Source organism: Acyrthosiphon pisum, chromosome A1 (assembly GCF_005508785.2).
Source record: "Acyrthosiphon pisum isolate AL4f chromosome A1, pea_aphid_22Mar2018_4r6ur, whole genome shotgun sequence".
NCBI lineage: Eukaryota > Metazoa > Arthropoda > Insecta > Hemiptera > Aphididae > Acyrthosiphon > Acyrthosiphon pisum.
Window position 1 is genome coordinate 111,541,602 of NC_042494.1, and position 15,894 is coordinate 111,557,495.

Genomic DNA, 15,894 nt, shown 5'->3' on the forward strand with positions numbered 1-15,894 from the left:
CCACACCACCACCATCACCACCACACATGAGCCTCGGAAAACGTCAATTTTTATCCACGAGGGTTACCTACAAATCGTATAAAATAATCTAAGAGATCTAGCTGACACTACGAGCAGTCGAATAATAGTATAATATATCTACACAATAAACCGATAGGAAACATCCGCGCATCGGTACTTCATAACTGGTATGTCAAACGCGATTGAGGCTACGGTAAAAAAAAAGTCTGAAGTACGATAAGAAAAACAGTTTGATTCGAAATTTGATCTTGATATAAACCAATCGTTTGGTGTCATGACCGCATCGCTTTTGCTATTTTTATATCGTACGACTACCCGACTGTTCGACGTTATTATATAGTATACTAGATAAGAAGGTGTAATGATATTGTAAACAATAACACATACCTAGGTACACACAAATCGAGATAGCAAGAAATACGACTGATAGGTGTACTAACGGAAAATCTGAGAAAATCGGTTGATTTTAACAAGATTTATACAATTTCTTATAAAATTCTAACCTCATAAAGTACGACGTGTCAACTTCTAAAATATATTATCGTGTACCTATATATTAATATTCATTTAGTTAGGTATTCATTAAAACTCGGACAAACAAATTTTATAATATTATAATCGTAAAAAAATAAATATCAATCGACCGGCCACTATAATATTGCGTAGTCCGTTTACAGTGAACACAAACCACGTTACGACGTCACACACGCGTTGCCGCGGTAAACGAACCAGCGGCGGCGGCTAACGAACCAGACGCGCGAGAAGTTTCTTAACCCTATAATTCGCTCAGCAGAAACGCCTACGCCACCGCCGCCGAATCGATACGGACGCTCGGCGGCGACCGACAGACGACGGGCGCGCGTAATCGAAAAACCGTCCTCCTCATCGGGGTTGACGTTGCCTAAATTCAATTTCCGAGCTGGTGTGCCCACGGAGGTTATATAATAATAATATTATTATAGGTAGGTTATACATTATATACCTATATAGATATAAACAAATATATAGCTGGAGGGCGGAGGAGGCCCGAGATATACGACGACGGACGGTAGCCAAGCGTGGTAGGGGGTTGTGTGTGGTGTGTCCTAGGTTGAAGGAATGAACAGTTTTTGACGAACATTCTCCTCAAAAATGACTCTCACGAGAACATAATATTTTACACCTCAAAAAAGCACTAACTCAGCAGCGTGATAGTATCATAATAACACACACACACATATATATATAGGTCTAATATTATGAGTTATGACTATGAGTATATATCATATTATACAAAGAATATAAAAACTTAACGCCACACAAAATCGCTTTTTTTTCTCCTATAAAAATTATTATATTATATTATATTATTTTGTACCTATACAGTATACACAATACACATAATCCGCCAACGTGCACCGTTAAAATGTTAAAATGCTTCCACATTTAAAACAGTGATATATTGCAGCATCAATATTACTTTAAACGATTCATTTTACAACAATATTAATATATTATATTATAAGGGCCCCACACAAACTTAATCAGTGGGGCCTATTATCTTCTTGAAGAATACACGGTAGTTATTACTTATTACTAACAATTAACCGTCGCAATCGTTTCGTTTTGTAATTAAATCAACTATATCGAGAAATTTCGAGGATGGAATTATTGTATAGTTCGTCACTACGGCATGGTACCCCACTTAAAAATAATTATTATTACAATCGACCTTAGCGTTATTGTAGCGATATTACGACATGAAAATTGTAATTTTACCATTGAATAATTTTTTATTATTGTGATATTTAATGGCGTCGTGTCCTATTTGATCCAACGAAAAAATCATAAATTGCTTTCTAATCTAAATACGAATTTTGATTATTATTATTTTGATAGATTCGTTAGACTTAATAACTTCAATAGCTTACAATATCTTATTCAATTGACATTTTACTGAGTAAATTACATTGTTATATAGTATAATAAAACCCTTTGAACCTATTTATCTGATAAAGTCAACACTAATAAAGTTCAACAAAGTAAGACAACGTTTAATATTGTTAACGTCAATTTAAATTTGAAATTGATTTTACCTTGTAATACAGGGTGATTTTCCAAGCATGCTCATCTTAAATAATGAGTATTTCTCAAACTCAGATTTTTGGAATTTATCAATATATTTTAAGGTATATTCAAATACTTTGATTTTTTTTACCAACTAAAGTCCTGTGGCTAAGTTTTCTACGTCATATAGTCAATACTATTTTTTTGACCGATACTTTTTTTAACATTTTGATGCACATACAATGATTACATACATTGATGTACATACATTGATGCTACATCAAATTTTAAAGAGTAGTTTCTGAGTAAATTAAATTTTACGTACCTAGGTACCTACTAAACTACTTTAACTACTAAAGATAATAGTTAAGCTAGATCATGATATTATAGATTTAAATGATAAGGGGATTGTAGTCCATGATGATCGAAAGTTTAGTAATTAGTTAACATTCATTATAATTTATAAGAATTTAACCAGTATGATAAGTATACTAGACTAAATATTATATTTTATGTACTTAAAACTATAATTAAGTTAAATAACTCAGAAACTACTAGTTCAAATCTTGACTCTGATGCATAAAAATAATAGCTTAAGTGCACTAAATAATTAACAGTAAAAAAGTGTGATTTTTATTTGAGCTAAGACGTTTGTTTCACCACATGTTACTCTGTAAATTGTATACATTATCTAAGTATGAATACCTATTTGAAACTATAATGGAATGAATAAGTATTGTTAAAAACTTTAAAATTCATAGAACAATTATTTAAGGATAAAAAGGAGTGATCATACTGTTAATGCGCGGTTTTCCACGGACAAGTTGAGAAATTAATGAAACACTTATAAACGTGCAATCGCATATAACAAACATTGAAATACACACACAATATTTTATTTTAAAGTCTAATAATCTATAAAATTAGTTCATACTTTAGAGTTAAGATGATATTGTATGTTATTCGACAGCAATGTTATACTTTAAAAACATTATTGTTAATAAATTAGGTACCTATATAACACGAAAACAATTATTTTTTTTTGAGGATAAATTATTTTAACTGTTTTGAAACGGTTTTAAACTCTAATTAGAATAATTTAAATATACATATAATTACTTAATATTGGCATTTTTTATTATCAGACACGACAAAAAGATTACTTAATGTTTCTATAAACTTAAATTATCCTTAATGTGAACAGTTTATATATGGTTAATCGATAGTAACTATACTTGAGCAGCTGTATCTTGTGTTAAATGATTTAATTTTTTGTTTTTAAACAATTTAGTTAAATTGTTAATTGTTTTTAAAATGATAAAATAATGATTACTAGTTAATAATTAATATCATAAACGTTGAAATTAGTTCGGCGAGAAGAATATTTCTATTGGTGAAATATATAATATAGGTACGTATGTAAAATGTATATGTATATGTTTAAAACATGGGTATAATGGCTATATGCAAGTTTATATTTTTCGAATATATCCAACTGAGAATTACGAATACAGAAATACAAGTCGTTAACCGCTGCGTGAACTTGGTATTCGATGACAGGTAAATATGTATAATATAAATGTATAATTATTCATTGACCATTGCACATTTATGACATGTGTACCTATATAATGGCCTGCACACCAAACATAATCAGAATTGTTTTATTTTATTTTCCATTTAAATTATGATTTTTGAAACGCATATCGTCGATAAATATTATTGATACATATACATAACAATTAATAATTATGTTTTAAGAAGTAACTTAACTTGTCCCCGCAGTGGTATAAAACATATATTTCCAATTTACCTACAACTACATTTACAAATAAAAACTTAATATTTCGAAAACTTCTAATGAAATTATAATGTATATTGATACTTAATAATTAATCGAATTTAATGTTTAATATATATACATATATACGAGTATATACTTATATAATCTACAATCTACATATATACTATATTAAGTAATTTTTCAGTGACAAATGCATAGTGTGATGAAAGCAATTTTAATTCGAAGTGTAAGTATATACCTATTATATTATGTACACAGTATACCACAACCAAATAGAAATAATTTTCTTAATTGTGCAAGTTTAGCGTGTATAGCTTTGAAAGAATAGACCTTCGTGTTTATCAGGCAGAATAATATGATGTCATTACGTACGTACAAGGTAAACAACACTGTAATTTAGGCACGTGAAATGAGGACAATATGGTTTCAGCTACATTTGAAATCATAAAATCAAACTTTTGCGTGTGTCTAAAAAACGATTATAACTGTAGGTAATGACTTATTACTTTGCAATGATCGATATTATATACGACAAAAATGTGAGTCAATGATGCGGTAATTATATTATATACACTTGTGAGCGTCGGTTCGGTATCATAGAAAATTAAGATTCTATATAGGTATTATTATAGCTAGTGATATACGCTTGAACTACGGGATGAAAATAGGGGTGTGCACGGTATACGATCGAGAAGGATATCCACCGATGTGACTCCGTAGATATCAAACACGAGTTATACTTACTGTGAAATTTGAGTAATTACAAGTTAGGATGAGTTGTATAAGTTAGCAACTACATTAAGTTTTGTTACAATGTTTACAAATGTTCAATGCGACAACGCCGACAAACCATAAAGGTGGTGGCCTTACTTACACAGTTGCACGACAAACATCTGAGCGATATTAAAATTTTTCATAAACCTGTTGAAGCATGTAAACAAAGTTGATGACATTTATAGGGCAACTTCAGTTCACCAAAATCTCTCGAAAGTATGTGTGTTTGGGAGGGGGAGTACATAAACATTGTCTTTTGTGAACTCCCAAAGAAAAAATTGCAGACCGGAAGGCCCAAAGAACATATGGTGGTCAAGAGCAAAGAGTCCTTAAATTTATTAGTTGGAATTTCAATAGCAACTGATCGAAACGCTTCTATCGGATCCGGTGTTCCTCAATGCAACCAGTAGTCGAAAAACCTTGAGAATCCCTTCTTCAAATGGTAATACTGTCATAGTATAGTTCGTCACAGCACCAACTACGGAGTACGAGTTCAAGATTTACACAACTGAAATAGGATGGATAATTTTGAAATGCCCTGTATATACTTCAATATGTACCAATGTACCATAATATTATATTATATTATTATGTCATGTATACGAATAATATTGTGAGACTATACACGCGAGAACTATCTTCGTTTAACATGGTGACGACTTAAAATCGAAACGGCGCACACTGCACACATGAAAAACAACAAAACAAAACTGTCCCCTCTCCACAAACTGAATTTTTTTTTTATTTTTTCCTTTTAAACACGAGCATTATTCTTCGTACGCGGGCATGTTGTTATAATAATAATATTATATATCACCGTTGTCGACGCAGTATGTGTGTGTGTGTATTATTGTTATAATATAGAACAGTCCGAATCAGCAGCACCGTTCGGTGTACGTGTGCGCGCGCGTGTTGTGCGTTCCACAGGTGGTAAAAATCAATTATTCGTGGTAGCGCGCACGCGCCCGGCGTCCGTCGCGCTAGTGGAAACGACACCACACGAGTACTACACGGCTATAATACAATATATTATAGTAGTAGTCGAATTATTACTATTATTAGGCAGTAGTAGTAGTACTAGTAGAATAGCATGGAGAGATATTACATATCGTATTGTAATGATATCGTACATTCGTACGGATAGAGGGAGAGAGAGAGAGAGAGAGAGATAAAACAATAACACTTCGTTGTAGGGGATAATATAACGCGTTGTGTGCATGTATATAATGTGTACGTACGTATAACGTATGTGTTGTAGTAGTACGCTGTGCTTGGAGTGATACCGTACAACATACGCGGCGTGTTAACAGCAGCAGACGTCTACACAACATAATATTATAATATTATAATATTATATGTACACAATATCATAATATATAGGTATACTGTGCACATCGCGGTGTACCGCCTATCACTGCCTGTAACCCGTCCGGTGCGAGATCGTGTAACAATACTTTGAGCGTGTTAGCGTCATAATTTATCCTATTATTATTACTGGCGTGTAGTAACTGTGATAATCGTATTTTATCCACGGTGGTAATATTACGTGTGCTTATGACACACTGTCGTAGTATATGCCACGATGCAAGAGCGTATTCAGGGAGGTGGAGAACAGGGATTCCAGGCTTTCCAGCCCCCCTTGCCTTAAAGTTTCGGAATTTGTTTATATAAAAAGTGTCAAACATTGTACAAAAAATATATTCGAAAAGTATCATCTGCTATTTACGAAACACAACTCGCACCGAATTTAAAGAATTGTTTTACTCATTCCCCTTCTCTAAAAAAAAACATGACCTTTATCACTATAATATATAATATTCGCCCCTGAATTGACAAGTGTGTGCATGACGTCGCGTGATGAAAATGACCCGGTGCAGAGTGTCAAAACTACAGAAGTTGTTTTCGATAAACGATCCGAAACAGTTTTTTTTCAGAAGCGTTCCGTGTCGACAACGTCTCCTTATCCCGCCGAATTAGGGGAAACGGATGACAACGACGACAATACCGGCAACAGTAAACCAACAATTATTACAAAACCCATAATAATAAAGAAAAGAAGCAGCACGGTTATAATAGGTATTAAATATTATGAATTTATGATATGTGCGCGCCGACGACGACGACGGGGCCCGATAGACGGTGGCCGTGATGTTACACGCCTATGTCGTAGTTGTAGCGCATCGTAGCCGTTTTCGTCATCGGGACACGCAGCGTGCGACGGAACGGTATGGACAAGGGGTGGCGAGGGGGGCACATGCGATATCATTATATGCGCGCATACACACACACACACACACAAACACATTCAATTATACGTATATAGTACTTTATACGTGTGCGTGCGTGCAGCGCGTCAGTGGCAAAAGCAGCAGCAGTGGCGTGCGTGTTGCGCAATCCGTCACATTTGCGATAAATCGCCCAGAGGACTATATACAATAATATTATTATTGCTTACGTACGAAAACTACTATAGGCCATCATGTCGCTATAATATACGTATATATAGGAACGGAAAAAAGGGTCGTCCGAAATCAATAACATGCCCAGGAGGCGCGCGGTCACCGAGCCGTAGTAATATTGTGTGCGTGTGTGTTTATATACCTAACTACAACTATATATAATATATATTTTGTATTATATATAGGTGTATATATATGGTATACGCACGCAAATGTATAATATGTGTAGTAGTCGCAAGTATATAATATATATCATATATCTATGTATATAATGATGTGCACAGCGGGATTTCGCGTGTTCGATACGACCGGGGACAGGAGCAGTGGCGGCGGCAACGGCAGAACGCTTATATATAATGTGTACACGAGAAGCCAGTCGTCGGCTGTATTGTATTATTATTATTATTATTATTGTTTTAGTGCAGGCGGCGGCGCAACCGGAGAGCGAGAGAAAAAACAACGCTAATAGGATTTACGAAACAACGTGGGGGCGGCTTCGGCGGCACCGTGGCTTTATGTTTTTGGAATGGGACAAAAGCTGCTGCTGTCACGTCCTGCAAATCCCGTGAACGCTGTCGAAAATATCTCTTATTTTTTTTTATTATACGTTTTGGAATTGATTCCGGACGACGCGCAACCGGTAAGAGAAGTTATGCTGTACAAGTGTATCCACCGATGCCACCCCATATGTTGAATTTTCGCAACGCGTTTTACCGTTTTCCGTTTGACGGCGTGCATGGTGCACGCACGCACGCAACGTATTCGTGTTATCATAATACAGGGACAGGGCCGGATTGGCCCGGCGAGTTACAGGGTAAAACTCGGTGGGCCGCGAAAATTTTGGGCCGTTCAAGTCATGAGGGGCCGATGACTGAAAATATGTTTAAGAGTTCAAAGTTGAAGAAATGAAGACTTAAAAAAAACTATACACAGAATAAGATGTTCGCAAGTTTGTAAGTGGTAAAGTACGGAAAACTCGGTGGGCCGAATTTGTCCAATCCGGCACTGTACACTGTACAGGGATCGAAATGACTTTTTTGTTCGGTAAACATCCGCTTTGCTCTCTCGGATAAGAATGAAAAATTGCAAAAATCCAACGAATAAGAAAAAATGTTGGCAAGCATACATTTTTAACGAAATACTGACCTTTTTTGGTATCTAGAACTGAAATCCGCCCAGAGTTTTTTTAATGTTTCGATTTATTTGGGTTCAAATTTAAAGACCGTCTCTACAGCAGTGTACCTAAACAACTCTAGTTTTCTGTTGTAGTATGGTAATACAAAAATAAACTCGTAAATATTTTGTGGCATTCGAAAAATGCAATACTGTGCGGTAAGCCTCTGGGCGCAAGACGCAATAATATAGTATTGTTTTTTGTTACACAATTAGGTTTGCGTATGTTTATATTTATATATTTACAGTTGCGATGGAACTATACAATATACATACATGATACATCACAAATTTTTTGAATTTAATAACAAGAGAAAATATGTGTCTTTAAAATTTAAATATAAAAACTACTTCGAAGAATAACACTAACAGTTGTGAAAATAATACGACTAGACATTTTATAGCAATAAATAGCAGATTGATTTCTGTTATCACATTAGATATTTTACTGTAATAAACGCTGTATAATAATGGTATTGGTATATCTTCTGCTTTATAGGCCATTATTTCTTCACTACAGTTGTTAATATATATAATACATTATCTCGTTGGAAATTATGATAAGTTTTTGAGCAGTGTTGATAACAAAAGAAAACATTAACATTCGTGAAATTTCTATTAGTGCCATTAATGTAACTCTGCAAAACGTTTAGCATTTAGTGATCTATATTAATATTTAATATACTATTAGCAATTTGGTATTTGTGTATTAAATATTTCATCAGAAAACATTTGGGTCGTATAAAACAATATAGGCGGTGCAACTAGTGATATTGCCTACCTAAATGTTATGTTGAGCTAACGCTTCAAAAATGTACTTATAAACCAACTGTTATTGCTTCAGTTAAAAAGTTCATTTACACAAACACCAACTGTAGACAACCCGCAGACAATTGGAGTCGAGTAATTTTGGCTACAACGTTTAGATAATTATCTTGAAATTGCGTAATTTTAAAATGTGTTATTGCGATAAATAGTTAGAACGCAGTATTAATTACAAGTGCGTTTGCTATATTACAAAGTCTCGTTACTGGAAAAACATAAAGGTACCTTTCACGTATATTTACAGTTATAAATCGCTCAGTATACATATTATATTATTACAATGTAATACGAAATAAACTAGTGCCATTTTACGGTAACGATAAAAATCATGAAGGATGTTGCATATTAATTTTTTAGTGTCCACTACGTCACACACACGCGCGTTAAAATATATATTTGTATGTACGTGTACCTGCATACTATATATATACACATATATTATAATATTTTATATGCTACATATTTTAAAATCATCGAGATAGGAAATGAGTCGCGCCCGAGATAATTTATATAATGATACTTAGACTTGGCAACAGTGCGTAAATGCGCGTCGCGACCATTGTATACTAACACTGCACTCGTGTATACATATGGGAGGTATACGCACACACACGTACACACACACACTCGCGCACGCGCACGGGTCCAATAAGTTTGATTTCCGGTGTTATCCGACTGACAATAATAATTTCACTAAATATATACTACCGAAAAATGTCCCATTGTTTCGGTTCCCCCGTGTTTTACTGCAGTCGGCCGAGTCGCGAGCGTACGAGAAAATCCTCCGCCCGGCGACGGCGTGCGTCCGCGTGCAAGTCGGGTCGCCGATGATCAAATACGTGATAAATAACACGAACCTCCATGACCTACCATCCTATGAGTAGCGTAATTACGGGGGGAGAGGGATTTGTGTGTCCTGTGAGCTATGACTTTTTTTTTGAAAAGTGGCACAAACCATATTTAACTAAAAATATTATTATTTATAGGTATATTAGATACTATAGGCGTATATTTAATAGAAATAACACATACAAAACCGACCACTCCCCCCCTGATTTCTCTATACGCATAACTAAGATAATAATATTAGTTTGTAATAAACACTAATCTACTATTGTACAATATATTGAAATATGACATTACAATGCTGTTTAGCTCCAAAGCGATATATGGAAATTTTTTCGAAAACCCATGTATTTCATCGAGTTATAAGACCAATGATGCAATCAGAATTTGTCGGTCGGACTAGTTTCAAAGTTGTAACCTTTTAAAGTAATTTCGAGTATTTTACGTCTACACACAGATTATTCCACGAATCTACAAAGTATGTACCTAATTATTTATATGATGCATTTATACATGTACTTATATTATACAGATAACGGTGGTTATACTGAGGTGCTAATACTAAAAAACCACATTTTTTATTTTAGTGGTGGGAGGATAAATGTTTCAACCCCCTGCCCCACAAACATGATCAAATTACGCCACTGTAACCTATAACTACTATTCGATAATCATCGGAGGTACCGTCGAGGTCACGGCATTGACATGGGGGACACAAATCGTAACAACGATAATAACACATTTTTTGGCCCAACTACGGAAATGTGAACGTGCATTGGATTCAAAATATTTTATTGCCATGGGAAGAGAGGGGTGGTAAACGCGTGTATATTCGACATTGTGATATACCGTATGGGTAGTTTTACCATCTATATAATCAATGGTATCAAGACATACAAGTATTTCAACTTTAAAGGGTGTAACTGGAGGGTAGATTTGACGATAACATTAACAACTAAACGAGCAATTATCGTAAAATCCTCCAGGTATGACGTAAACCCTACCGTCATAACGAAATGGTTTTTACGTCGTGCGCGATTAGGTCGAAGTCGGCGTTGTCGCACGTTCTACATTAAACTCGCGTCGTCGTCGTCGTCGTCGTCGTAGTGGTTGTTGTTGTTATTGTTGTTATTACTTATTATATTCTCGCGCCGTATTGTTGCCACAGCCGCACCGCCGCCGCTACAATGCGCATTTCTAAGTTTTGACGGAAATTTACATAAAAAAAATTGAAAAAAGCGGGAAACGAAAATAATAATAAATAAAATATATCAAACGATAAGCGGTGGTCGTCATGCATCACCATCACCGCCGTAAATAGTAATGGACTTCGGTGAGGTCAGGCAGGAAACTCGAACAAAACGGAGAAATGTAAATGTTTTAGAAAACGAAATGATAAATATAAACGAAAATGAAAAAAAAAAATTATAAAACCGTTGGACGCCGCTGTTCGCGTACGGCTTGTGTGCAGACGAGCGCGCGCGCACACTGCTGCGAGTAAAATGTAGTGCACACACGCGTGAAACATGGCAACGTGCGATATTGAAATCAACGTCAGCGGCGGTGTCGGTGTCAGTGACGGTGACGGTGGCAGCGGTGTCTCGGTGACGACGGTTATTTATTATATTGTTATTAGGAGGTTTTTTCTTCTTTTTTTTTATACCATGTTCCGGGCGAGACGCGACCGACCGGCGGCAGAGTGGAGCGAAAACTTTGGGAGAAAGGAGACCGCGAATCCGACACCGATTTCTGGCGCCACGCGACGGTGGGCGCGGGAAAAGGGTACACTGGTACATTTTTTTTTCTATTACGACACCCGTTCGTAGGCATCAGCCGAAACATATATAGGTAATACTATCATTATTTCAATAACAACAACAACAATCGGAGGCAATACGTATAAAACGACGAGTGGACGAACGGGCGAATCGTCGTAATTCAGCATTTCTAGATAGATTTATTTGTATTTTTTCGAAATATTACTACCCGTCTTACGCGGTTATTGAGCACGTAAACTGCATTAAATAACGTGACCATCAGTTTGGACGTGAGCAGCGGTCGCACGTCGCCCAGAGATATTTACGAGCACGGCGATATCTTATTTATACATATTATTGTAATATTCAAATATTGTATATTATTATTGTCTTTATTCAGTAACATGTTCGCGTCCATACAAATGCTTTAGAACGTTTAGAATAAAATATACTATATACCTACACTATAAAGTATACAGGGAAAAATAAAAAACGATATTTTTACCAGATACCTATATATCTGTGTGCCTTTTACATAAACGGTTAACGATATTATGTCAGATATCCGTACCGTATTGAATGTAAAATGATTGTATCTTCATAATATATTATATAATGTAAATAATATGGTGTATACGTCAATAGGAATTTTAAATGCGATTTGTTTGTATTATGCGTAATAAGCGTACGATTGATGTGCATTGTGCACCAGGTAGCATTAACGATAAAAACATACCTACATGATAAAAAAAAACCCTTATTCTTACTTATTAGTTATTATAGTTAGGTATTACTTTGCAACTAATATAGTAATATAGTATAATATATTATTATACGCCTATTGAAAAATAAATTATATTTCAATTCGTAATTAACAGTGATGTACTGACATTGCCAAATAATATCATGAGTTTCAGAAAAAAAGAGCAATATCGAAAAAAAGGCAAATAGGATACGTAAATTCGAATTTTCGTGTCAAGGGGCAAAAAGATGATGATGATATTTTCATGTTTCCAAACACATTATACCTACAATTTAAACTACAACTAATGTCTAAATCAAACTTGTACAGAATAAAATACAAAATTTTGTATTTCACTTATAAGTTATAACAGTTAACATACAACTAAAATACACATTTATATGTTTTAAGTATTATACTTACATAAATTCTATACTGCTTATAATTATAGGCCTTTCTATCTATTATACCTACTTAATGCAGTTAATTGACGACAATGGATGTTAACTATATGCGTATTCTAGAAATTCTATTGGAACCAGCGAACAGTGAACCACCCAAAATGTCGATATATTAAGATTTAAGACTATACGTTTAATAATTAATATTATTGGTATGGAAAAATAAACGTTTGTACCCATTACCAATTTACAGCAGTTATCCATCAATGATATTCTATATTTGTCGGTCATAATATTATATTAGGTAGGTACATAAAAATTAATTAATTTTATACATATTCTTGTATAGTAGCGGAATCATAATATGCTCACTCGTTAAGTCGTCAAACATTTTCAGAAAATTATTCAAATTATTCAAATAAATTATACAATACTAGGTAGCATGTCATTAGCTGCATCCGAATTGGTTTCTACAGAGGTTTCTATACCTAAAAATTGACATTCAAGGTGGTCCCAAACACTAGGGATGATTACAGGTAATTGGGTGCCAAATGTTTTTTGGTAAGTATACTAGTATACTACACCTACACGCTGCCGTGTCATTAATAGACGTGGTAATTTGGACGTGCGTCAATTGGATGTGGTAAGTTCGAAGCAAGACAATTATTAGACGAATACGACATTTTAACCAGTGTACGTTTTAACTAAATTTCAACCGGTGTTAGTTTTAACTACATTTTTCAACCGGCGTAAGTTTTAACTACATTTTGGTACATTTTACAAAATTACAAATTTACACTTGTTGAAATATTGTATGCGATCAATATTGTCTTGCATAGAAATCTAATAAATCCTAATAACCGTTGAGTGTGTACAGTCGACACTACCACTCTATGATAAACATAAATTTTAAGCATACAAAATCTGGGACCCAAATAGTATATCTGTATATGTATTATCAAAACAAATCCAGCACGCAACTAAAGACACCCAACAATCTAAAATTTTATTTTTGGGGCCCAACTGCAGCCTGGATGCAGCTTTTGAATTTATTGGTTCTTAATATTTTTGCAGCACACATACGAATTGATCTCTACTAGGGTTTTTTAAATAAATTGAAAATCTTAAACAATTAGGAATTTTATTCCGTTTAAAGAAAAAAGTTGAAAAATAACGGTAAGTATAATGTTCAGTTATGATTCAAATTATCTAATAATACTTTCAATAGTTTAATATGCATTTACAGGTATATATTATAAATCGAAATTATAAAAACTAAAATCATAAAAGACTACCTTTTAGAATTTGAACGCAATTTTTATAGTTTTTAGACGTACCTCCTAAACAATCAATATTATATTCGTAACAGGATTAATGTAATATTATCTATTGTATACTAAATTTGAATTTAATGCGTGCAAAAATATGTGGTAAAATATAACTGACCATTATATTACCGATTACCGGTATATAACTATGAAAATAATAAAAATAAAAATATAATATTGTGGTTATACGTTACCGCCAACGTGGTATATTTAAGGGTGTGTAATCTTTTACACTTTATCATAAATCTAACTATATAGGACATTCTAGAACGGTTTGTAATAAGTATGAGTATTGAGTATACCTACTATATGGCAGACATAATAATATATAATATCACAAAATATTTCAGTACACGTTTAAGCACTCGGATTTAATGTGTATATGTTCACTGGTTGCAGGCATCATCACTACACCAATATGTACGCCTGTGTTAGGGAGAAGGCGAAATGATAACCTTTGGCCCCGTTACGATAAGACAAAATAAATACTATGAAATTATATCTACCTCACAATCGTTCGAATAGACGTGGAGTCGTGGAAGCCTAACGGACAAACGAAACAAAAAATAATAATAACAGTACAACGCAATAAAGTTTTGTGTTTATTTGGTTGAAGAAAAAAACTAAACGCGTCTACACAACACATTATTTACATAATATTAATAATATATTAAATTGTAATGTTTAAGAATGCCTCAACATGAAATTATTATTTCCGATATCGACGACCACATTAGACACCGTGTGATGAATAACATTAATAAATTCTCGATCACAAAATTTACTCTTTTCCACTCTACAGTATATAATATTGTTGTCAAATATTTATTGGGGTAATTATATTATATTTTGGGCGTTACCACGGTAACACGTCGTAGTGTCATTATATTATTGTATTGTAATATCCGATTTGAATACTGATTTGTTATTGACGCATACAACATATACATATCATGAAAATTTTTGAATGAAATATGTGTTATTGCCTATTTGACATCATACAATTCGAAATCCAATTATATTAACCCCGACAATTTTAAAATATACACCAGAATTGATACGTATCGGTAAGTTATTATACCGGAAATGCCTACATTATAATATATTAATAATTATATTAAGCCGGGATATAATTATATTTTTTTTTGATTAACAATAAAATGTCGACAGTTTTATCAACGGTGCCAAAATATATTTTCATATTATTTAATAGTTAAACCGCTCGACAAAGTACTACTTAATATAAAACTGCTGATGTAATACAATCGCATCAGATGAACTGCACTCCGTGCGACGTGCATCAGCCAAGGCTACTTAAAGATTCCGATTAACAATATAATATTATCGTCAATAAAACACGTCGACCGATTAAAATTTCTTTTGCGATAAAATTAGAATGACATATTTTCTAATTAAACAGGGTGTGGTGGATATATCAACGGTCAAATATCGTGTTAATTAATAGTGTAGTAAACACCTGTCAACTGTACGTGAGAAAATATAAATAATAAAAATAATTCATAGAAATCATAATTTGCTGCATCGTGACAAGTGTAAATCCCATTTTTTGTATCAATGGATTATTATTGAAATGTTTACACTATAGTACCTATTGGTCGCACTATACAGTATAGTGACTTTATTATTATTTATTATACAATTATAGTGGTTGAGTAATAAATCATTTATACCAAGCTACAACATAAAAAGAAACTATT

General features: G+C 33.8%; 1 protein-coding gene across 2 annotated transcripts in view; it reads right to left on the reverse strand.

Annotated features, from left to right (window-relative positions):
- Nucleotides 1-15,894, reverse strand: part of LOC100570041 (ell-associated factor Eaf) — a 62,031-nt gene that overhangs the window by 17,184 nt on the left and 28,953 nt on the right. The gene's annotated exons all lie outside the window — the stretch shown is intronic.